We start from the raw sequence: 27,485 nt of genomic DNA on the forward strand, positions 1-27,485 counted from the left end.
ACTTGGTCTAGGCATAAATGTGCCAAATTATATCGAAATCGATTTAGATTTGGATATAGCTCCCATATGCATATATTTTCGGTCGACTTTCTTATTTTATGCACCAAAAACGCTATTTATGTCCAATTTCAATGAAATTTGGAATGGGAGAAAGAATTTGGTCTAGACATAAATGTGCCAAATTTCCTGTATTTTATGCACCAACACGCTATATATTTCCAATTTTACTGAAATTTGGAATGCGTTCTAGAAATAAATGTGCCAAATTATTTTGAAATCTGTTCAGATTTTAATATAGCTCCCATATATGTTTTCGGCCGATTTCCTGTATTTTATGCACCAAACATCCTATGTATGTTCAATTTCTATGAAATTTGAATTTGTGAGACGGGATTTGGTCTAAAACTAAATGTGCCAAATTATATCGAGATCAGTTCATATTGGAATATAGCTCCCATAAATATTTTCGGTCGATTTCATATAAAATAAATTACAACTATCCTCAAGCTTAAGGTTCTCAAACCTAGTTCTATTCTTAATTTATTTCACTTAGGTAGATCTAACCCTAATCTGTAGAAATAAAGAAAAATTAATAGTGTGTGAGCATATAACCTACGTAGAAATACTTATAGTCAACAAGCTTCAGGAGGAGTGTTACCCCCTAAACATACAAAAATACAATAGTAGCTCCATAACAGCCCTGAATGGGTATATTAATACCCCAGCAACATTTGAAGGAAGGGGTTCTATGCGATGACGTGATTTCATGGCATATTTTGCATTGGTTTAAAGCAAGTCGTGAAAGATCCGATCTTTATACCCTCAGCATTTATGCTAACGAGGGTAAATACACTTTCATACGGGCAAAATGTGCCTCATCGAAATAATGGTTTTAGACCCCAAGAATGTTTGGACGAAATGTGTTTTAGACAATTTAGAGTCGATTAAGCAATGTCCGTCCGTCTGTCTGTCTGTCTGGCTGGCTGGAGCGCACGATAACTCTCGAATGGATTAACCGATTCGGTCCAAAAGTTGGCTTCCGTAATATTTTGCCCAAACTTAGTTTAAGTTCGAAGATGGGCTATATCGGTCCACTCATTCCGGTACCTCCTCCACAAAAGTTCGAAAATGTTCGGAAAATTTGTGCGCACGATAACTCTTGAAGGAAGTAACCGATTTGATCCATACTTTGCACATAGTGAAATTTCTACTAGACTTAGATGAGGTTCCATTATGGACACAATCGGTCCACTCCTTCGAGTACCTCCCACACAAAATTTCGAATAAGCTCAGATTAGGACCTGCTCACGAATCGCGTTGTTTTTTGTTGCAACAACTTGTATTCATTGCCCTCCATACGACGGCACAAGTTTCATCAGGACAAGTCCATACTTCCCGAGAAAATAACCTGAAAGTTGCGAAAAGTCCCTATGTCACCGGGTGTAGTGGATGGAGCGCAAGATAACTCTCGATCGGATCTGCCGATTCGGTCCAAAATTTGGCCTTCGTAATATTTTGTCCAAACATAGTTTAAATTCGAAGATAAGCCATATCGGTCCACTCCTTCAGGTACCTCCCCCACAACAGTTCAAAAATATTCAAAAAATTGTGCGCACGATAACTCTTGAAGGGAGTGACCGATGTAATCCAAACTTTGCACACCCTAATATATCTACCAGATATAGCTCAGGTTCGAATATGGACTATATTTGTCTACTCCTTCTGGTATCTCTCACACAAAATTTCGGATAAGTTCACTTTAAGACCTGCTCTCGAATTACTTTGAGTTTTGTTAAAGCGATTTGCATTCGCTACCTCCATTACGACGGTAAAAGTTTTTCCAGGGGCAAGCCCATATTTCTTAGGAAAACAGCCCGAAAGGTGTAAAAAATCCCTATGTCACCATATGTGGCGGTCGGAGAGCAAGATAACTCTCGAACTGTTCAACCGATTTGGTCTAACACATTTGGTCTTCGTCATATTATATCCCAACTAACTTTCATGTCACTAAATTGGTAGGACGATATCACTTGAATGGGGCAACCAATTTGGTCCAAACATTGCATCTCCTAATATTTTGTCAAAATTTAGTTGAACTTCTAAAATGACCCATATCGGTCCTCCCTAAGGGTGCCTCCCCCACAAAAGTTCAACATTTGTGTCTTAGTGCAGTTAATTCCTAATCCACATTTTTTCGGCAAGTTCAAATGTCCAAAAAGGGCCACAAGATTCTGAAGAGATCTTAAATACATTCGATCTGTCCGTAGGTGAAAGTTTCACTTCACATTGGCTGAGCGTATATATCAGTCGGCTTTGTCGACTGACACTTTTTTACTTGTTTCATTAGCATTTAAACCCAGGCGAAGGAGGTCGTGAAAGATCCGATCTTTTCATCAGCATTTGAATCATTTGTACAGATCACTACAAACAAACAGGTTGATTTGTATATCCCTACAAGTAGCGACATCAAAGCAAAAGAGTATACATTTCCAAAATTTTTGTTATAAAATTACAAAATTACAAATTAAATGTAGGTTCACGAACTAGAAATTCTTAAAGGAGTGCTGTTGGAGTCCATTTCGAAATCTGAACTGGTGATGAGAAGATAATAGAAAAGCTTTTGTAAGATGAAACAAAATCAGTGGCTGAGAGTGGGCGAAGTAAACTCTGTTGCGGTGCAGCGGCGGTGATTAAATTGAAATTTTGGGTGTAAACTTTGTGCTGATAAATTAGTTCTAGTTTTTTCACGAATTAGTTTGAATTAATAAAGAGTTTGGTTTTCATGAAAATCATATTTCAATACAGAATTTTCCATTGAAAATGTCATGCCAAAGGTTTGGTGAAAATGACATGCTTAGGATGCTACAATGAATGTCATCTTAAGATCCGAAAATGAATGTCATCTTATGGTGGTCACGCTCATATAAAATTCATGAGTGAAAATGCTAAAAATATGATATGCCAGATTACTGCACCCATGATTCAATAGCATCCTTGGCATCGAACATTTTGCTGGGTACGTTAAAATACTAAAAAAGGTTAATTTAATTATAGCATTCCATTATATTTTATCTTAGATGGGGTAGCAAAGCGCACCGGGTTCAGCTAGTCTATATATAAAATAGAAAAGTGTTTGTTTGTACGTTTGTTTGTTTGTGCCTTATAGACTCAAAAACAGCTGAACAGATCTTCTTGAAAATTTCAGAGCTTATTACTGCATCGCCTGAAAATAAAATAGGCTATCTTAATTTTTGAAATTCCGCGTTGATCTGGAGATATAGCATCAGAATCGGAGGTATCTCCAAAAAATGTAGATTTTGTACGCGAATATCTATAGAATGATAACAGATATAGTCTCCAAATTTTGTCACAATAGGTTGGGGCAAGGGGATAAGTTTTCCCCTTTGAGCCGCTAATACACATATCATCTATTTTAAACCCTATAAGATTGAAAAGCTTTTAACTCATTAGAAACTATGGTCAAACCAATCAAATGTGCCACGAAAAAAAATGGGAGTAGGCAATGGCGGGGAAGTAACCCCATAGGATCAAACTACAAAAATTAATATTTTTGCTTTAATATCGGATTGAGAATTTTCACATGTATGAGTCATCACCATGTTATAATCTATAATGTCACTAAATAAAATGGAAGCGGGTGGTCACATAGGGAAGGTATCCCATATTACATGTAAATAATAAGTATAGTATACAAGACTCACTATAAGTTTTTGAAATATCTACCTTAATAAAAGTCAATATTATAGCAATATGCATATGAAGTCGCCATAAAATAAGACGAGTAGGCTCAGGGGAAGTATCCAAATAGGAACACATCACCCATTGAGTTGCTGATATCGAATATATACTTAAATCATTATTAGCTTGAGCGTTTTTAAATTTATTAGAAGTAACGCAAAAAGCAATCTAATACAATCACAAGTAAAAAAGGCGGTTACTCGGAGGGGGACAAATAACCTCAGTAGGTTCCAACCACAAAATTGAATAGATGATTCGAAACAAGAGCTGGTCTATAATATCCCTACAAGATAAGCAGATAATCGCATGGGGAAGGTTCCTTACGAATGCAATTAATAATTGTAGTATATCAGAGTTGCAATTTGTATGTATACAGTATTTTTTAATCGTTTAATGATGTTAGAGGTCACCCGGGGGCAGAAGACAGAAGTATATCCTATAAGACACCAATATCAAATTTCTGTTTCATTATTTAAATGGAAAACTTGGCGGTAAGTCAAAGTCATCATTATAATAAGCGCGAGGGCTTAGATGGAGAAGTTACTTCATAGTGCCACATTTTTATGGAATACTAGCGGACTCAATTTTCGATTTTTCCAATTTTCCGACTTTTCCAGAGAGATTTTCCAAAATTTTCTTCCGTAAAGACCTTCTCCTCGAAAATACGAATAACTGACATAAAATTTTACAGAAATCGGCCTAGCCGTTCTCATTTTATGAATTACTATACATTTTTTACACCATTTTTATATATATATAGATTTAACCTAAGCCGGGGTTGTGAAGCGCACCGGGTTCAGCTAGTAGTGTATAAAATTAAATTCTTAATTTTTTGTTCCTTACGTTTTCGTTTTTTATTTACAATATTTCAGACATAATTGCAAAATGTTCTCATTTCATACTACCTCAATTCGTTACATAGAAAGTTACACAAAAGGCCTGTCTGTCTAGCACACATAAAATCTCTGGAGAATTTGTATCACTTTCATTTCATGTTTTTTTCTTGCATTTTAATTGGATATGACAAATAATGCCCCAATGTAGACTAACTAAACGCACACCCTTGCCCCAAGCTTTAAACAAACATGTCATATCTATCCCAGTGTGTTTGGGGGGCAATTCTCGGTACTTTGTTATTAGTCATGGAGTTCTCTTAAATTAAACTTAATTAAAATCTATTTAATATTACAATTTTTTATGTCGCCACACAGCATGGTGTTCTGTATATGAAAAGAAAATGACAGCATGCTAGTCTGAAAGCGTTGGTTAACTAATAAAAGTTTGAGGCGAGAATAATATGTGAGTGTAGGGCCAGATAAATGCAATAGCTCTGATCCTTTTGTCTTTGTTTTAGCAAGAGTTTTTTGCCCTTTTCCTAGTGTTACTTTCTAGCTTCCTATAGTTTTTTTTTTTACAAAAATATAACGGGCTACTTAATTGAGATTTGCGGCAATGTTTACACTGTCTTTGACCCCATCTGACCAAATGGTGTGAATTAACATCATGGCAAGTCTTCCGATTAGCCATTTATTTTGTTGCCTACAAGCATTGTCTTAAATTGATATCATGCTGATTATCTACTAATGTACATTTATTTGTATATTGGCGTTTGTGGAACATATAATGATTGTAACGATTGAGTTGAGGAATATAAATAAATTCAATATTGTGGTTAACAAATTTATTATGATTAAGACTATTTTGTTGATTTGGCGATAGTTTTTTTTATTAAGATACAAATTTGCAACCATATGCTTTAAAATATTGACAATTCTAATTCGACAAGACGGATGAATAGATAGATATCACAATGTCATCCTACATTATTGGATTTATTGAATACCGCGTGATAAAATGAATATTTCATAAATTATAAAAGAGTCTGTGAAAACATTAGTATTTTTTTTTCGAGCTTATTGTATATTTAAGACAACATTGAATATTCACTTGAACGAGTTACCCGCTTTTTGCCAAGCAATTATTTTGCCCCACATACTTCGTTCGATTAACACCTGTTGCATCCGACATGTGTTCAAATTAACCAAACACAAAACAAAAAACAAAAGCCCGCCAAAAAGCGCATCACTTGATCGCTTAAAAACACCAGCAACAAACTGAAAACAACTGTCGTTTGAACAGATGAACACACCGCCAATCAACCATCAACATTGGAAATGTACCTGTGGCAGAAATTGTAAGCGTCTAGTGAGTGCCATATCCACTTGAAGCAATTTTGCCAGCTTTTAACGTACAAACAATTGGGGTCAATGAATTTAAAGTTTCCACTTTTTGCGCCTTTGTTTATATTTTTGATTCATTGATGTAACAACAAAACATGAGAGTAATAATAATTGTTGCAGCAATAAATGAAAACAAAATGTCCAAACTGTGTTTTCGCAAGTGACTCTTGTCTGTAGATTTATTCAACAATGAAAAATTGCGAAAAATAAAAACAGCACAAAAAACGCCAGCAAAATAAATGATGAGTTTTTAGAGAATGAATTATGGCTGTTACAACAGTTAAATATTAAAGATACATACGGACCATTTTTTAGTAATTGATTTTTTGAAGTTCTTCGACCACCAACTCAAAACTTTAAAGCCAATATTAGAAGTCAGTTGAAGTGATGGAAGTTGTTGATGTGCGAATTATGCGGAAGGTTAATGAAGGAGTGAACTAAATCTTAGGACATTTATTGCTCCTTATCTATGGAACTATAAGCTTCCCATAGAAAAATTGTAATGTCGTAGTCATAATCACAAGTACTACCCGCTATTAACATTTAAAGGGGGATCTGAGAAGTGGCCTTAAGCTGGATTGAAGTGGGCCGAAGCAATTAATCCACACAACAAGGCTAATAGGCGGTCAAGGCTAATTAGATTTCAAATTATCTGTAAGAGAATTAATCCAAACATACTTCAGGTGCAAAGACATTATTTCGATAAAGCACACATTTTTGTACCGAAGTGTATATGGGATTAAGTATTTGATTTCCTTTATTTTTTGCTGTGGTGATGCTGCTTATCAGCAAAACATTTCAGTATATTTTCAGATTTTTTTTTGACTAAGGGAATTCTGTCGTATTCTGTAAAAACTATATGCAAAGAAATACTCATAATTTTTTTAAATTGGTCCAATTTGAAAACATATTTTTTGTATGTTTTGTTGTTTTATTAGATATTTAATAAAAAATAGAAAAAAATTGGACAGTGGGCTTGGATGCAATTTTCGCTATTTAATATTTAAAATCAATTTTTAATAAAGATTGTACTCTCCGATTTTCTTGATTTTTTTTTTGTATTAAACTACGATCAGTTACAAAAACGTTAAGTCATATTTGGTAGTGTAATTCGAATGATTACCATTTTTATACCCTCAGCATTTATGTTAACGAGGGTATATACACTAGGGTTATGACTTTTTTACAACCTCATATCCCTGTATCATAGCGTGATGAGTTTTGCCATAAGATTACATAAAATCTTAATTATAAGGTGATTCGGAGAATAAACCTCTTTTTTCGCGACTTTTTTGATATTTGAATGTTGGAATGAAATAAACGTTATTATAGTTATTAGTAGGATTATATTTATTCATTCGTGCAAGACAAAATAATTCCTTGAAAGTTTTTTTTTTCATTTCATATATTTTTTCAAAAAATTATTTTTTTTAAATCGATTTGTGCGTGAACTTTTTTATATTTTAATGGAATAAACGATAGCATAGTGATTAATAGGCAAAAGTTCATTCATCCCTGCTACAGGAAATCATTTTTGAGGAAAAATGTCAAAAAGTCATAACCCTAATATACACTTTCATACGGGCAAAATGTGCCTCATCGAAATAATGGTTTTAGACCCCATGTATGTTTGGACGAAATCCGTTTCAGACAATTTTGAGTCGATATAGCAATGTCCTTCTGTCTGTCTGGCTGGCTGGCTGGAGCGCACGATAACTCTCGAACGGATAAACCGATTATGTCCAAAATTTGGCTTTCGTAATATTTTGTCCAAACTTAGTTTAAGTTCGAAGATGGGATATATCGGTCCACTCCTTCCGGTACCTCTCCCACGAAAGTTCGAAAATGTTCAGAAAATTTGTGCGCACGATTACTCCCGAAGGGAGAAACCGATTTGGTCCCTACTTTGCACATCATGAAATTTCTACCAGACTTAGATGAGGTTCCAATATAGACTCAATCGATCCACTCCTTCGGGTACCTCCCACACAAAATTTAGCAAAAGTGCAGTTTTGGAACTGCTCTCGAATCGCTTTCACTGCCCCCCATACGACGGCACAAATTTCATCAGGAATCACAGAATACTCCATGGGTAACATGACACTAGTGCATCATTTTTCGATATATCCACTGCCTCCACCTAAAATTGATGCTGACATTTTGAAGCCGGAATTTCGGGGTTTTTTGAATTTTTTAATAATTCGGACGAGCAACAATATAATATTCAAAACTCATAATAGGATTATAGAGCTCGTGATTTTACGTCGTTTAATGCATATCTAATGAGTGTGTTCCTTACAACATCCTAGTAATTGGAGTCTAAAAGCCAATATTTGATGCGTGAATTGTTTTAAAAAACCTATTTTTTGCATTTAAAATTTACAAGTGTCATTCAAATTCCTTTGTACCCCGCGTGAATTTAGTTTTTTTACGCGACGGATCAAATGAGACCTTCCGCGATCGAATCCATCCACTAAAACCGCGGATGTAGATACCTTGGAAAAACGAAATTGTTCCAGAAACATCCTATACGGGGCAAGGGAGACTTCTCTCGTATCAATGAGTGCATCCGATTCATATTAGCCTACTGTTTATTGCCGAGTCCGAACGGTGTGTACTAAGACACCACTTGTAGAGAAGTTTTACATGGCTGAAATGCTCAGGAAATGAGGGGTATTTTTCCACCGTTGAAATTTTTGATGTTGCCTGGCCGGGGAATCGAACCCACGACCTTTAGCGTGCAAGGCGGGTGTGCATACCATTGCACCACGGTGATACAATTCGCGAATAATAGGCTTTTTAATTTCCACGTTTTTTGAATGATTGTAATTTCAATATTACTCTTAATTTCCTAACATTATAAGTTATCACAGCAAGCAAATAAGCTTTCACGATGGTAAACCATATTTCTTGATGAAGTTTCAGCAGCACACATTAATTGTTGTATGAGATTTTAGCGAAATAGTTGGAGGACTCCCAAATATTTTTTTCTAATTGTTCGAATCAAACCAAAAAATATATTTGCAACAATATTTTCCAACAATACGTTTTTCACTTTTGTTGTTGCTATAATATGCAATTTATGTACCCAATCTCTATAAATTTGGTATCATATTTTTCTACGCATTGTCTAGATTCCGCATATACAGTTAGTCAACATAATTATTGCAAAACCAAAATTCTTCTTTATTGCATTTTATTTAGTCTACCTATGAATTTTCGATTGGGTTAATATCTAGACACTGGAACGGGATGTAAATGACTTTGGTGCAGTTGTATAACAACCAAGTCCTACATAAATTAGCTTTATGCTTAGGGTCCTTGTCTTGGTAGTACTTATATTGGAATTTGTTTCAATTTTCAGGCCCAACAGGCCCAAATTTCTTGACGCTTTTGGTTACATATTTTCTTAAAACATCTAAATAAACCTCCTATGTCATTGCTTCTTCCAAAGTCAGGATTTTACCAACTTCACTGCATGGTATACAACCCCATACCATAACTGACAGTTTTCCGAAATTTACGGTATATTTAAAATTTTTGTTTTCCATGGATTTCAAGAGTTTTCCCAATACTTTTCGAGGTCCATTGTGATAGTACAACATAATTTTAGTCTCATCAGAAAATATAACGCCATCCCAATACTAAAGATGGCGTGAAAAGTTGTCTATAACAAGTCTGAATAGTTTCTATATATTATGATGGAAGGGCAATGGTTTTTACCTAGTCACTCGTGATGAGTGCTTGTTGTTATATAGCACTTTTCTGACTTTTCCATGTGACTCCACACTTACTCACTTTTAATTAGCAAAAGCTATTTTCTAGTGCTGCTTTGGGCTATTTCGTTAATTTCTTTAATCATTCTACAGTCAATTCGTGTGGTTACTATTTTGGACCTGCCATGTAACGCCCTCAGTTTGATCCTGGCTTCTTTCTCGGTTCGGTATATGATGTTTTATACACTTCTCAGCTTACGAGAGGTGATTTTAGGGATTTCTGTTTCAGATTTACAATTAGTATAGTTGGAATAGACCAAAAGTAGCATATTTTCCGAAACTGTTTACCTTGCTTTTTCTTTTTCTGAATATACCGTCTATGTTACACACACAAAAATTAATTTATGATCAAAATTTATGGATCTACATGTCCACATACCATAAAAGTCTTAAAAATCTTTAAATGCAAAAACCCCAGGATTTTATTGCACATTAATTCATTTTGCAATTATTTAGTTGACACCACGAAAACCAGGTACCTATCCTTTTTCCCGTTGTTTTTGTAATTTCCAACCGATTCTGGATTTATTGGCTTGATCTGACAACATCAACAACAGGTAAATCAACCGATATTAAAAAAAAGTCCAACATTATTGAAATAATTTCTTGTAAAAATTCTTAATTAAACATCTAAATTTTTAAAAATTCATCGTTTGCAATAATATAGTTGGCTAACTGTATTTATTTATTTATTTTTTGAGGGTTTTTACGGACTCTGGGACAGGATAATTTGGATTTACTTCAAAATTTTTTTTATTATTTGTTGATTTTCCGCGAAAATAATAATAAATTTAATAACTATTTAAACATCTACGAATAGATTTGGAATGCTTTTAACGATTTATGCATACATTTTCTCATAACAACTGTTTATGGGAGAAACACGCTAAGTTAGCATTACTGCAGTTGTCCCATAAATGTCGTCCCACCCTAAGGTGAATTGCTCTATTTGTTTTTGATTTATACCTTCCTGAATTACACTATTTGTTTTCAATTCCTTCCTTCTGCTTTCGCTCTCCTTCTCACTCTCTCGATGCGAAAACATAGAAAACCAGTTTTGAGGGAAGAAGAAGAGCGAATGCAAAAGTCTACTGTTTACCTTTTTTGGAACATTGTTAGAACTTTTTTCTTTCGTTTTGTAAAGCCACAAAGGCAAGATCGTCAAAATAGACAATAAAGTGAATTTGTATTTATGTAAATATTAACTAAAAGTGTTTTCGTGGGTCAAACAAAAATCAAGTGCAAGGCACTTTATTCCTATAGAGGAAAACATTGGAACACGGCGAAATCAGTCTGTACGTTCGTCGAACTAGCGTGTGATCAAATCTTGCCCTTGGAGTGCGTCAATTCCAGAACTGTCTCAATTGTGCGGTTAGTGTCATCTGGATATCTGCCCGTGTGCGCCAGCTGAGCCTACAAGGAACGCTGCCCGTCGAGTGGGTCAACCCAGCCAACAACATCGTAACTCGCCCATCAGCAGGGAAAAGGTGAGCAAAGCCGGCCAGGGCATCTTGTGCCGTCGTGGTCGACTTTTGAAATTCGGTAAGCTCCCGAACAACAACAAATAAGATATTTTTAAATATTTTTCTTTATATGAGAATAGAAACTGCTATAACTTTTGCGCGCATCGTCCAATTTTGAGAACGCGAAAAGATTTGAAACCAGATTTTTATACCCTCAGCCTTTAGGCTAAAGAGGGTATTTACACTTTGATACGACCAAAAATGTGCTTCATCGAAATAATGGTTTTAGACCCCAAGTATGTTTGTACGATATCCGTTTCAGACAATTTTGAGTAGATCTAGCAATGTCCGTCCGTCTGTCTGTCTGTCTGTCCGTCTGTCTGTCTGGCTGGCTGGTGCGCACGATAACTCTCGAACGGATCAATCGATTCGGTTCAAATTTTGGGTATGGAATTATTTTTTCCAGATTCGATTTAAGTTCGAAGATGGGCCATATAGGTCCACTCCTTCAGGTACCTCCCCCACAAATGTTCAAAAATTGTCGCAAAACTTGTACGCACGATAACTCTTGTAGGGAATAACCGATTTGGTCCATACTTTGCACATCGTGTAATTTCTACCAAACTTAGATGAGGTTTCAACATGGACTCAATCGGTCCACTCCTTCGGGTACCTCCCACACAAAATTTCGGAAAAGTTCAGTTTAGGACCTGGTCTCGAATCGCTTTGATTTTTGTTTACGCAAGTTGTATTCGCTGTCCTCTATACGACGCTGTAAGTTTCATTAGGGGCAAGTCCATACTTCCTGAGGAAATAGCCCGAAAGTTACAAAAAAACCCTATGACACCGTGTGTAGTGGTTGGCGCAAGATAACTCTCGAACGGATCTGCCGATTCGGCCCAAAATTTGGCTTTCGTAATATTTTGTCCAAACTTAGTTCAAGTTCAAAGATGAATTATATCGGTCCACTCCTTCCGGTACCTCCCCCACAAAAGTTCGAAAATGTTCGTAAAATTTGTGCGTACGACAACTCTTGAAGGAAGTAACCGATTTGGTCAATACTTTGCACATTATGAAATTTCTACCAGACTTAGATGAGGTTCCAATATGGACTCAATCGGTAAACTCCTTCGAGTACCTCCCACACAAAATTTCGGAAAAGTTCAGTTTAGGACCTGCTCACGAATAGCCTTGGTTTTCGTTGTAACATCTTGTATTCACTGTCCCCTATACGAAGGTACAAGTTTTCTCAGGGGCAACTCCATACTTCCTGAAAAAATATCCTGAAAGTTGAAAAACAAACCCTATGACACCATGTTTATGGGTGGAAGCGCAAGATAATTCTCGAACGGAAATGTCGATTCCGGCCAAAATTTGGCCTTCGTAATATTGTTTCCAAACATAGTTTAAGTTCGTAGATAAGCCATATCGGTCCACTCCTTCAGGTACCTACCCCACAAAAGTTCAAAAATATTCGGAAAAATTGTGCGCACGATAACTCTTGATAGGAGTGACCGATTTGGTCCATACTTTACACATTCTCATAATATCTACCAGATATAGATCAGGTTCGAATATGGACTATATTTGTCCACTCCATCCCGTACCTCCCACACAAAATTTTGGATAAGTTCACTTTAAGACCTGCTATTGAATCACTTTGTTGAAGCAACTTACATTCGCTGCCTCAATTACGATGGTAAAAGTTATTTCAGGGGCAAGTCCATACTTCTTGAGAAAACAGCCCGAAGGGTGTAAAAACCCCCTATGGCACCCCCATGGTCTATGTCGGTCCATTCCTTTAAGTACCTTTTCCGCAAAAATTTTGAACTTTAATCCTAATCAACATTTTTGTCGGTTCATACGACTAAAATGTTGAAACCCCCTAAATACATAAGTTTTTTGTGAAAAAAGTGTTTCAATTTGCCCAGGCTGAGGGTATATCTCTGTCGGCTAAGCCGACTGATACTTTTTTACTTGTTTTTCTTAACTTATATGCCAAAAATTGTAAGTGTGCTCGCAAAAAATTTTTTTAATATTTTTCAAATGGAATTGCCAAGGATTTTTGGTTTTTGTCATATGTATTTGTTTATTACCAAACTCTTACAATTTGAGTTTAAATTCTGCTCTGAGTTTTTATCTTTTTTAATATTTTTATTTTGCCTTCGAAATTTTGAATAGTTTTGAGAATAAATTGCATATCCCAATATTTTCACAAGTTTTTTCTTCAAATTAGAAATTAGAAAACTCGCGTTATTAAAACTGCAAAAACCCCTTTTGTCTAAAAACTTGACCAAATTACCTATAGTGCAGTGTGAAACATCTGTTATTTTACCAAGCAAATACGAAATTATTTTTTTTATACTTGTTTTGTTGTTTTATTTATTAATTTATCTTAAAAATCTTAAAAATTTCTTCATTTTGCGATTTTAAGAATGGTTTAGCAATTAGTGTACCAGCATAAGTGGATATTACTGAATTAATTTTTTTGTTCCCGCGATAGTTTTAGCCATTGCATATTTGAAATTCAAATCCTCTGTCGCATTTAAATAATCTTCTTCTGAAAAAATATCACTTTAATATTTGGTAGATTGTTCGGCTCGAATGCCCAGTCATATAATTCCCAAGCTGTTAGTTCATTGTTCAGCCGGTGCAATAATTGCTAATCCATTTCAAAATCGCAAAATGAAGAGACTTTTAAGATATTTATGAAAAATTCCTAAATAAAACAACAAAACAAATGTTAAAAAATTTAATTTTGTATTTTTTTTGGTAAAATAACAAATGTTTCATACTGGTATAAAGGAAAATTTGTATTGAAAAATTTTAAAAAATTAAGAAAAAATAGTAGTTATTCGAATCCCAATACCAAATAGGACTTAAAATTGTTGTAATTAATCATAGTTTAATACAAAAAAATAAGAAAATCGAAGAGTACAATCATTGCTGAAAATTTATTTTAAATATTAAAGTCTTCACATAAGCCCACAATTCAATCCTCAAAGGCGACCAAACAGGATCAAAATAGACTATCCATAGAAAACCAACGAACATAATTTAAGAATTCACCATTACCAATAAGCGTCAACCGATCTTTTCATTAACTGATCCATACAACAATATTTCTATAGAAAAACTGACATATAGAACCGTTGGTAGATAGAACAGGAGACCACACTCCACCTGATACTTACCATAGATGATCTAAAGAAAATTTAAAATGTTGGATCCCTGAGTTATAGATCAGTTGTTTTTAATACAGGTCGGGGTTTGATCTGAAGAGAGATTTTCCAGATAACAAAAAAATACTCTTAAAATAAGTTTAAAATAAAGCTTTCAAATTCCACAACAACGTAATCCTCTTTTGATTACTTTGTTGTGGAATAACCTAAAATCAATTTTTGGAACAGCTGATTTATAGGTTATTTGACTATGAGGAGCATATCTTTAAAGCTAAATGAATCGATTAAATGCATAGTTGATGCACATGACAGCTTACCCATGGAATACTTGATGTAAAGAACAGGTGATTCATTATAGCGGTGAACTGTACAACAGCAGATACATAAAACAGCTGATCCATTTAAAAACCGTAGCTGTAGAACAGCTGATGCAGATATCAGTTGTTTCATAGATTCAAGGTTTTCATCGAGGTTAAGGATTTGAAAAATTAAAAAATAAATTAAATCCATTTCTACAAGTAATACATATGTTAATGTTGTGTTGAAACGAGCAAGAGGCGATTAAATCATGACCTGGAGAGTGCACTAATTTCGTTCAGGTTGGACATATCATTATATTTAACTTATTTCATATATTTTTTCTTTTGTATTGTTACATATCGGAAATTCAATACTAAACCGGCAACAAAATGTGCAAAAGAAATCTTTTCAACGAAATGCATTTTTCTTCAGCAAAAATAATTAACACTGTTTTTGCTGTTGTCTCTTGTTATCGAGATTCGTATGTAGTATTGCAGGCCGACCTTAGTGTACTTTCAACAATTACACTTGTCTGTGGTAACATTAGCCGCCTGGGAATTTCTATTATGGCTGCAATGTTGCTTGGTGGGTTGCTTTTGCTGCCGGTGCTCTAAGCACCTTAAGTCATAACACAAGTCAGTCAACAAGTGACAACAACAAGCTATCTGAAAACAAACTACCTGGGTGTTCAGTTGTGGGGTGGGCAGTGAAGGTGAATGTACAAAAGCTAATTTAATAGGAAAACTACAAACAAACAATTTAATTGTGAGTTGAATACACCCTAGTAGTTTTCGATTTCAAATTTAGATCATCTTACCAGCAACAGTGTACTTGACAGTTTCAATTTGGTATAAGATTTCTATTGAATTGGGGTTACTAATAATTGAGTCTTATTAAAAGCTTTGTTGTGGAGAATCATGTTTTTATGAATAAGCTCTGTTGAAGAAATTATATTTTCGGTTAGATATATATTTTGGCTACAGTATAAACATACCACACATTTATTTAAAGAGTTTTTATCTTCTATTTTCAGATAACAGACATTGAGAAGCTGACTTAGGATGTAAAAATTATTACAAAGGTAAGACTTTTAGTACTGCAGTGCGATTCTGTAATCCGTCTTTTGAGTTACCAGAAAACTCGTTAAAATTAAAAGGCAAAAAACTATCGGTAGAACTTTACTACTACTTTTTTTGCTCACAAACATACCAATAATATCTTTAATTGCCGAATTTATAAGCATCGGTAACTCAAACAAGAAAGAACGACGTTAAGTTCGGCCAGTTCATACTTACGAACAATTTGTAACTATTAAGCTCTTTCTCTACTTTAAGTATAATTCCTTGGAGGAGAATAATATCTTAACTGATAATTTTCTGTGCGGAGGTTTTCTACTCATTGAAATTCCAAAATCTTAGTTTACATCCACTTCAGAAGGAACATGTTGCAACACTCTTTAAAAGAGATCGTCGTTGTTCTTTCTATACTCTGACTAAACACAGTACAAAATTACAGCAATCTCGGTTCGAAAATTTGACAAAAACTACTCGAAATACATACACTTGGGCAATACCGGTCCATGGGGGTTAGACTAAAACCTATATATATTTATATTGGTAGTTTTTGCGAGTAAGTTTTCTATCTTCTGGGAGCACAATAGTCCAAATAAGAACCAATTCGGTAGGCAAATGTGACTAAAATCTTAAAAAAAAATCTTGAATTGGGTGGTACCACTTACATGGGGCCTTTAGCAAAACGTGGACGTATGCTATCTGATTTTTTGCAAGGCATGTTTTTACCCCTGGCTAAAACTTTCATCCTATCGAAAATCCGCGAGTGCAGCCCTATGGGGCTACATAAAAGGCCTATACAGAAAAATATATGGTGGAAAGTTTTATACCCCCAACAAAGATAAAATACCAAACTTCAGCCATTTCTGTGGGATGTTGAGGCCACAACCTTCAAAGTACCGAAAATCGGAAGGTACCGTTCTATGGGGGCTATATGTAGACGTGGACCTATACCGACAAAAGTAAGGTAGAAAGTTTTATACCTACAACGTAGACTAAATATGAAGCTAAAACCTTCAAAACACCGAAAATCGGGTGGTACCGTTCTATAGGGGCTATATGTAGACGTGGACCTATACCGACAAATTTAAGGTGGAAAGTTTTATACCCCAAACTAAGCCCAAATACCATATTTCACCAACTTCAAAATCGGGAGGTACCGTTCTATGGGATCTATATCAGAAAGTGGACCGATATAACCCATTTTTAATACCAAGCTTCCTGAGGATAATAGAAACTTCTGTACCAAATTTTAAAGCTCTAAATTGCGAGCTGTATCTTGATTTCAATAGACGGAGCAGAATTGTGTTCAACCAGGTGGTAACTATATATAAAAGAGCTATATCAAAGTGTTGACCTTTCTTGACAATTTTTGGTGGAAAAATTTTGTGACCACTAGGAACCTCAAATGACAAGTTACGTCCAACAATGTGGCTAAGACTCTCAAATATCCAAAATCGTGAGGTATCGTTATAACAGATAGTTAGGTACCGTTTTATGGGGTCTATACCGAAACATGGACCTACATATATAGACAATTTTCGGCGAAGAAGCGTTGTGAACTCAAAAGTCGAATTACAGTTAGTTTAGGCAAAAATTGTAGCTAAAATCCTCCAAGTACCGAAATTGAGGGTTACTTACGTAAACTAAGAGAAGAAATGTGTTCACTACTTTACTCACAAAGGGAAGGGAGTAATCGATTTGATCCAAACTTTGCCCATCGTATTATAACTTGTGGATATAGATCGGGTTCGAATATGAAACATATCGGTCCACTCCTTAGGGTAGCTCCCACACAAAATTTGGGAAAAAGTGATGCTTAAGACCTTCCCTCGGATCGTTTTGAAATTTTTCAGCTGGTTGTGCATGCGGCCCGCTTTACAACGCGGTACAATTTTTTTCTGGGGCAAGTCCATACTTCCAGATATAAAGGCCAAAAAGCTTCAGGAAACCCTGACAGCACCAATTAAAATGGCAAACGGTACAATTTTTTTTCTGGGGTAGTCCATACTTCCCGAGATAACGGCCAAAAAGCTCCAAGAAACCCTGACAGCACCAACTAAAATGGCAAATCCGCAAGACAACATCGTATTATTTCATCCAGCCATGTATCAATCTTTCGTGTACCTGCACAAAATTTGGGAAAATTGCAGTTTGAGGGCTTGTCAGGGATCTATTTGAAAATTCGTGTTGTTTGTTTTCACTGTCCTTATTACAACGGTACAATTTTCCAGAGTAAATCCATACTTCCTGAGATAATGTGACTTCGGGCACATACTAAAATACTAGTGTGCAAGACAACTCCAAATTTCTTCCTTTCCGAAAAAAGGGTGCTTGCCAAGTCCCTTTCTGAAAGAAAGGGTGCTTCATTAGTTCCTTTCTGAAAGAAAGGGTGCTTCAGTAGTCCCTTTCTGAAAGAAAGGGTGCTTCAGTAGTCCCTTTCTGAAAGAAAGGTTGCTCCCATAGACTCTTTCTGAGGGAAAGGGTGCTTCAGTAGTCCCTTTCTGAAAGAAAGGTTGCTCCCATAGACTCTTTCTGAGGGAAAGGGTGCTTCCATAGATTGACCCTTTCCGAAAGAAAAGGTGCTTCCATAGATTGACCCTTTCCGAAAGAAAAGGTGCTTCCATAGATTGACCCTTTCCGAAAGAAAAGGTGCTTCCATAGATTGACCCTTTCCGAAAGAAAAGGTGCTTCCATAGATTGACCCTTTCCGAAAGAAAAGGTGCTTCCATAGATTGACCCTTTCCGAAAGAAAAGGTGCTTCATATGCCCTTTCTGAAAAAATGGTGCTTTCATAGGCCCTTTTTGGTATAAGCCAATGATTTGGCATGGTCCCCCACATTACGATACCTAGAGATTCTACGTATTTTGAAGCAAACTCGAGATACAAAATCAATATATTTTATATACGGCATAATTATTTTGCTTACTCCTTTTTTGGTCAGAGTCTGAAGGTATATTTTCGTCAACACAGCCGACTGATTGATACTTTCTTACTTGTTTTTATAAAAATTCACAATTTAATTCCTCCATTAAACATTAACTAAATTAAAACCAACCATTCGTTTGACTATTGGCATTCAACAACGTTAGTGTCATTTTACAAAATCAATTAAATCCAGCCAACCATTAAATGGTAGTCAGCACCCTCTATGCGTAATTAAAAATTCATTATTCTGTCCAATGAAGTATTGAACTCTCATGGTTGTACTCTGTCAATTTCATTCGAAATGAAATGGAAGATGTTCAAACAGCGAACGATAAATCCTATACAAGTCCATGAGTGCAGATGTCCCGTTGAGAGTATAATGTTAGCAAAGTATCTGATAGCCTAATGGGTGGGGAAACTACAGGACAATTCATGTACATACCATAAAATGCAGTCCACGAAACAAGAGTAGATATCCTTTCCCTAGAAGAATGACAGTATAGGAGTTCGGTAATGCTATGCAATTTAAAACTGTAGAAGAACACATGAACACTATTGTTTTCGTTATAAAGGAAGGCATACGTCAGGTCTAACGAAAATGTTTGAGATTAACCCATATCGCTCATTTACTCAAAGAGTGACATAACTCAAAAAATGCGTTTTCTGAGTTAGCAATTTCTATTTTTTCTGCGACTTCTACTTTATCTTGTGTGAAATTTTCATGTCGATATCTCTAAAACTCAACGAGTTACAGGTTATTTACTAAGATTTGGGCATAAATCAACAAAAAAGTTTTCGGAGTTTATGAAGCACTTACCCCCTGTTTATGTATTTCGAAGCGAAAATGTGTGCGCATGAAACACACCCAAGCTTTAGTTTTAGAAATACACATTTGCTCTGTTCCAGAACCTGCAAGAAGCTACTATTTTTTACTACGATAACATTTTTTCCTTTATGTTATCGGAAAAAATTAAAAATTAGTAGATTCTTGCAGTTCTGGAACAGACCAATTATTGCCTTTGCTTTTGCTTGAAAAACACACTCAAATTTGGTAGTTTTTCTTGTGCATTCATTTTCTTATCGACATACAAAAACAGGCTCTAAAACACTTCAAATCATGCATTTCCATTTTCGAGAGATAACCTTTGTTTACGATAAGTTAAGATTAAAGGCAATTATTTTTATACCCTCCACCATAGTATGGAGGGTATATTAAGTTTGTTTTTCCGTTTGTAACGCATTGAAATACTCATTTGCGACCCTATAAAGTATATATATTCTTGATCAGGGTAAAATTCTAAGTCGATCTGAGCACGTCCGTCCGTCCGTCCGTCCGTCCGTCCGTCTGTGGTAATCACTCTAGCATCCACAAAAATGGAGATAGGACGCTGAAATTTTGGGAAAGTGCGTCTTTTGTTTGCAGGCAGGTCAAGTTCGATGATGGGCTATATCGGTCCACGTTTTGGTATAGCCCCCATATAACGGTACCCCCCGATTTACGGTATTTTGACGTTTTTAGCTACATTTTCAGACCGATTTGGCTATAATTTGACATTTAGGGTTCTTAAGTGTCAACAAACATATATAACAAAACTTGTGGGCATAGGTCCACGTTTTGGTATAGCCCCCATATAACGGTACCACCCGATTTGCGGTATTTTGACGTTTTTAGCTACATTTTTACACCGATTTAGCTATAATTTGACATTTGGGGTTCTTAAGTATCAATAAACTTATATAACAAAAGTTGTGTGCATAGGTCCACGTTTTGGTATAGCCCCCATATAACGGTACCTCCCGATATACGGTATTTTGACGTGTTTAGCTACATTATCAGACCGATGTAGCTATAATTTGACATTTAGGGTTCTTAAGTGTTAATAAACTTATATATTAGAAGTTGTGGACATAGGTCCACGTTTTGGTATAGCCCCCATATAACGGTACCCCCCGATTTGCGGTATTTTGACGTTTTTAGCTACATTTTCAGACCGATGTAGCTATAATTTGACATTTAGGGTTCTTAAAAGTCAATAAACTTATATAACAAAAATTGTGGACATAGGTCCACGTATTGGTATAGCCCCCATATAACGGTACCCCCGATTTACGGTATTTTGACGGGTTTAGCTACATTTTCAGACCGATTTAGCTATAATTTGACATTTAGGGTTCTTAAGTATCAATAAACTTATAGAACAAAAGTTGTGGACATAGGTCCACGTTTTGGTATAGCCCCCATATAACGGTACCCCCGATTTACGGTATTTTGACGTTTTTAGCTACATTTTCAGACCGATATGGCTATAATTTGACATTTAGGGTTCTTAAGTGCAACTAAACTTATATAACAAAAGTTGTGGACCTAGGTCCACGTTTTGGTATAGCCCCCATATAACGGTACCCCCGATTTACGGCATTTTGACGTTTTTATCTACATTTTCAGACCGATTTAGCTATCAATTGACATTTAGGGTTCTTAAATGTCAATAAACTTATATAACTAGTGGACATAGGTCCATGTTTTGGAATAGCCCCCATATAACGTTACCGCCCGATTTCAGGTATTTTGAGAATTTTACCAACAAGTTTTAACCGAATTATCTGTAATTTGAACATTTGACATTTGAAATTCTTAGTGGTCACCACACCTCTCCACCAAAAATTGTCAAGAAAGCCCCCATATAACGGTACCTCCCGAATTTCAGTAATTTGATGATTTTATCTCCAATATTAAACCGAACTAGCAGTAATTTGACATTTGAAGTTCTTAGTGGTCACAACACCTCTCCATCAAAAATTGTCAACATAGGTCCATGTTCGGATATAGCTCCCATATAACGGTACCTCCCAATTTTCAGTAATTTGGCAATTTTAGCTACAATTTTTAACAGAACTAACTGTAATTTGACATTTGAAGGTTGTAGTGGTCACCACACATCTGCATCAACAATTTTCAACATAGCCCCAATATAACGATACTTCCCAATTTTCGGTACTTTGAGGATTTTACTTAAAATGTTTAACCGAACGTAGGTCCATATTTTTGTATAGCCCCAAAACAAACCTCCCGATTTTCCGTACCTTAGCTTTATTTTTTGGACGAACTTTCTGTAATTTGAAATTTAAAAGTCAACAAAAATTCTGCAACAAAAATTGTTCATTTAAGTTCATATTTTCGTATAGCCCAGATACCTCCGAACTAGCTGTTAATGACATTTGAAGTTCCCACGTTATGTACCGATTTTCGATATTTTGAGGATTCTAGCTAAATTTTTTAACCGAATTAGGAGTTATTTGACATTAAAGGCTCCCATCAAAAACTGTCAACATAGGCCCATGTTTTATTGTAACCCCTATATAACAGTACCTCCCAATTTCTAGCCCACCAAAAATTGTCAACAGTTAGATATAGGCACCATAAAAAAGGCCTCCCGAATGAAGCATTTTATGTACATTATCTGACATTTTAACGTACTCACTTAAAGTTGGGGACAGGAATGAATATTTTATGGTGGAGGGTATTAAAAGTTCGGCCCGGCCGAACTTAATGCTTTTTTACTTGTTACCATTAAAAAAGGGCCCTGACTAATGTTTCCGTAGTTCTAGATCGCCAGAAATATGAATTTAGAGGTATGGCTTTTTGAACTAACATATTGATGCTATCTGATTCCAGACATGGCCAAAATTTTGTTATTTTATTAAATTTTTAAATTATATTCAATTTTGGTAAGCCCTTTCTTTTTTCAATTAAATGTAACATTTTCCAATGCAGCCGTTGCATCCCATTTTATTTAACAATTGCAAATACCTTAAAGTGACACATGAATACAACAACCAGCCAACATTTGGCTTTATTGATTACCATTGGCAATGACAGGAGACCCCCTGCTATCGTCATTATTGGCTTGCTGGCAAAAGTAAAAATAGATGGATGCACCACTGCAACAAACAAATTGCCAAATGGTGTCATCAACAAATAGCGTAATGCAGGTGAGATTGAACTGCCAGAAGCTTGGCCTTTTGATCTTTACGGATTGCAATGACAACAGTGTGGAAATAATAAAACGTTGCTTATTGCCATTTTATTTTGTTGTTGTTATTTTCCTTTGGCTTGAAGGGATTTTGTGTGGTAGGACACGTGTATTTGATTTTATTGTGAAAATTCTACACTGTGACCCATCTGTCTTTCCCTAATGCTATGGCTCCAATAACCTATTGCATTATTATTGCTGTTTGTTCATCTGCTGCTGGAAGGTGAACCATTGGCAAATGCTACATGTAAATTGCAGCATCAATGTCGCCATTTAAATGAAAAACTACAAAAGGACAAATGGAGAGAAAAAAAGCAATAATACCCAAGGGAGACAAATGCAAAAATGTAATAAAGCATTTATTTCACAGGTATACCGTAGCAAAGTATCGATATAAAGCCTTCATGGAGCGCAACTACACCCAGAGAAAAAAAATGACATCAAACGTGGTCAAACTGAGCACATCCGTTGTCGATAGGGTAGCAACAACGTTTGTGCTCGAATTGAGCACGCCGTGGTCAATTCGACAACGAGATTTTGTCAACGGTTTCGACCACAAGGGTGGTCGAATTGAGCACGGCTGGTGTCAGATTGACCCTATACGGTGTCGGATTGACACCGTATGTGCTCAAAATGTCACCAATCGGTATCATTATTATGCGTATCCGTTTTTATTCATTCCCTTAGTAAAAACAATTAAAATCGATATTATTTAAAGATGTGTTTTATTATACGAAACAATTAAAATTACATACATATAATATAAATAAAATAATAAGTTAATGTATATAAAATAAATTAAAGTAAGATATAATGAAATCTTTCTCTTTATTTCCAATTAACTCCTTGGGGAGCATTGGACCTTTACAAAGTTTTTCCAAGCTATGGAATGGGGATTATTTGATTACAATTGTTGCGTTTATAAAATGTTCAGCATCTGCAATAAAAATATAAAAAACAAGTAAGAACGGCGTTAAGTTTGGCATGGCCGTACTTGTTATACCCTCTACCACGAGTTGTATTGAAGTAAAATGGGATAATTAGTTTCCTTTCGTTTATGAAGAAGACTAAATACCAAATTTCAACAAGTTCTGTAAAACAATGTGGCTTACCTTCAAAATAACGAAATTCGGGAGGTACCGTTCCATTGGGGCTATATCAAAACGTTGATCTAGATCCCCATTGCAGACTAAATAACAAATTTCAGTCATTCGGTGGGATATTGACGTCACAACCTTCAGAATTACGAAAATCGGGAGGTACCGTTCTATTGGGTCTATATCGAAACGTAGAGCTATACCGATGAATTTCAGTCATATAGGCTTTTACCTCCAACAAAGACTTAATACCAAATTTCAGCCATTTCGGTGGGTTGCTGTGGCCACAACATTCAAAAAAATCGGGACGTACCGCTCTATGGAAGCTTATGAAGGCGTGGACCTAAACCGACAAATTTCTGGAAGAGTGTTTTATACCCCAACGAAGACTAAGTACCAAATTTCAGCCATTTCGGGGTGACAATGAGGCCTAATCTTTCAAAATACCGAAAATCGAGTGGTACCGTTCTAAGGGGACAAGTTTCATATGAAACGTTTAATACACCAAATGAAGACCAAATACCAAATTTTAGCCATTTCGGTGGATTATTTTGGACACAACCTTCAAAATGTCGAAAATCGGGAAATATCGTTCTATGGGGGCTATATGAAGGCTTGGACCTATGCCGACACATTTCTGGGGGATAGTTTTGTACCCCCGACGAAGACTAAGTACCAAATTTCAGCCATTTCGGTGTGGTTATGAGGCTAAAACCTTAAAACTGCCGAAAATCATGTGGTACCGTCCTATTGGGGCTATATCAAAACGTGGACCGATATAGCCCATTTGCAATACCAAACATCCCAGGAGTAGTAGAAACTTCTATACAAAGCTATATCTTAAAAATTGCGAGCTGTATCTTGATTCCAACAGACGGAGTGACGGACGGACAGACGAACATGTTTATATGGACTTATAATTTTACCCTGATCAAGAATTTATATACTTTATAGGGTCTCTGATTAATATTTCAATGTGTTACAAACGGAATGACAAATTTAATTATACCCTCCATAGTATGGTGGAGGGTATAAATATAAGTTATAATTATTTTGAAATCTGATTTATGGGATTACTAATTACCTAAGCTACTTCCCGACTATACATTTCCTCAGAGTGTGAATTTTTTCTTTAATTGGTCCCATTTTGAAAATAAAAGATAACCTTTGTGTATCCCCAGACACCTAAAACGAAAAATTTTTAGCCAATTATGACGCCCTTGCGTCCGACAACAACGGTCGTTCTTGAAGAAATGCATGGCTATTTAAATTCCATAATTCTTTTAGACGTATGTTGAAAGATCTTTTCCATTTTTGGCAGATCTGTCCCAATCATCACATTCTCTTATTAAGAAAGCTTTTATTGAATTGCCAACTGATTAATCTTGGGGTTATAGTTGGTCCATGTGGTGAACAGAGTGGACGTAGATTTAGTGGCGGATATTTGCATATTCCTCGCGTGAATATAGTTGGTAAGCTCATTTCATTAGGGGTTCAGCCATCCACAAATGACATCAGGGAAGGTACTTAACGCCAAGATCGTAAAAATGCCGACTGGAGGAGGAATACAGGGGAGGTAGAAGTTCTCCCTGTTTTACTCTACGGGGCTTGGATTTCTTGTTCCTGAATTCCAAGTACGACTTGGGTCCACACATAGAGTTGATTATCCAACATTTATCTATATCGTCGAACAGCGTAGAGTGTTTGAGAGTATCGAAGGCTATCGATTATATTCGAGCGTCAAGATCACTGTTCTATCGCACTGGTAGAGTCCTCTACTAGTATGTGTGGAGATGGCGTGTAGCGCTGTTGTCGTTCTGTGCTGATTAAGGAATCAACTGATGTTGGGCAACTGGAAAACAGCTTCTCATAATTAGGAGGAGTAGTGGCTCTAGAATCTTTGCCACTGGCGTCAGGAGAGAAATCGATATCTACGATTCACCTCTGCTGGCATCCTTGCGTGGCTTCAGTAGCGGCACCACCTTGCCATTTTTCCAGGATTCTGGTACAATATGGGTGGATAACGATAGATTGAGGACACTTGTTAAATACTCAACTCCGAATTCATCCAGTTGCTTAGGGATTACCATTGATATTCCATGCGGATCCAAAGTAACCGTTGCCCACAACTTACTTAATCCTGTACCATTGTTGCATTGATTCAAGTGGTCTAACCACTTTTTCCGCTTACATATATTAGCCTACTAGCCTGTTGACTTCAAGAGTAAGTTGTCTAACTCTCGGGTCTTCAGGATTCCTACGACGAAACTCATTACGTTGATTTGGTAGTCCCATCGCCTGTGCTTGGTTTCATTTCGGGTATTCGATTTGCTAGTATATAATGAGCGGCTGCTGCAGTGAGGATGTCCCTGAAAGTTCTCTCAGCTACTCGAGGATCTAAGGGAATGAGCAGTTCTTTGAAGCGGTGATTGGTAAATTATCTGAACCCTTGACAATGAGCTTTCCCATGATTCAAGAAAGTACGGCGTTCAGATGTCCTAAAGTGGTATGCCAAAGCTTATGATGGGCATTGAAATCCTCTAGCACCAGATGGTTATTGCCCTCTAAAAGTAAACAAATATCCGGCATATAACGCGCAATATCTTATTATATAAAAGAGCTTAGTGATAAGTGAGTGAATGAGTGACAGATCATCGCCCAGACGAAACGGCTGAAGCTAGAAGCTTCAAATTTTGAGTGTGGGTTGCTGTTGGTGTGTAAGTGTAGGTGTATGATAAGGCTGGGTTTTTGGAAATTCGAACTGGAAGGGTACGAAAAGTACTAAAAGGTACTAAATATGGTACCCTTTGTATTAGACAAACGGGAAGAGCTAGAATTCTGAAATTTGGAATGAATGTCACTGATGGCGAGTTAGGAAGATGTACCGAAAGGTTTTTGGAAATTCGCCCTATAAGTGTACGAAAAGTACTGAAAGTTACTAAGTTTTGTATAAATTGTATATTTTTAACGGATATAGCTAGAATCTTGATATTCGGTATGGGAATCAAGGTTGGGAAGTAGTTTTGATGTAAAAAAATGGTTTTGGAAAGTCGTACTTATGTGTACGAAAAGTACTAAATTTGGTACAGTTTGGATTTGGGCGAACATCCTAAAATTTGGAATTAAGATTACTTGTGGTGTGTAGGACTGAGGTAGTTTCGGAAATGCGTACTTATGGTAACGGAAAATACTACAGTTTGGATTTGGGGGAACATATAGAGCTGGAATCCTGAAATTTGGAATTAAGATTACTGTTGGAATGTAGGATTGCCTTAGTCTTGGAAATTCGTAATAATGGATACGGAAAGTACTAAATGGTACTAAATGTGGTACAATTTAAATTTAGGTGGACGGATAGAGCTGGCATCCCAAAATTTGGAATTAAGATTACTTGTGGTGTGTAGGACTTAGGTAGTTTCGGAAATTCGTACTTATGGTAACGGAAAATACTAAATGGTACTAAATTTGGTATAATATATATTTGGGTGAACGGATAGAGCTGGAACCGAGTTAAGCTTATTGGTGGAGTGTAGGATTGAGGAAGTTTTGGAAATTCTTACTTATGGGCATGAAAAGTACTAAATTTGGTACAATGTAGAGTTTTGTGAACGGATAGCGCTGGAATCCTGATATTT

At 36.1% G+C, this 27,485-nt stretch overlaps 1 protein-coding gene across 8 annotated transcripts in view; it reads left to right on the top strand.

Moving 5' to 3' along the window:
* Positions 1 to 27,485, top strand: part of LOC141397778 (uncharacterized protein CG43867) — a 664,656-nt gene that overhangs the window by 66,863 nt on the left and 570,308 nt on the right. For 7 of the 8 annotated variants that reach the window (XM_073974478.1, XM_073974482.1, XM_073974481.1 and 4 more), the window contains exon 2: positions 15,754 to 15,801. The gene's annotated coding sequence lies outside the window, so the exon portion shown is untranslated. Of the gene's footprint in view, positions 1 to 10,919; positions 11,318 to 15,753; positions 15,802 to 27,485 lie in introns of all 8 variants that reach the window. The other variant, XM_073974479.1, reaches the window with a different exon arrangement.

The sequence above is a fragment of the Musca autumnalis genome, unplaced genomic scaffold (assembly GCF_047663935.1).
Source record: "Musca autumnalis isolate F117 unplaced genomic scaffold, ASM4766393v1 scaffold_3, whole genome shotgun sequence".
Taxonomy (NCBI): Eukaryota; Metazoa; Arthropoda; class Insecta; order Diptera; family Muscidae; genus Musca; species Musca autumnalis.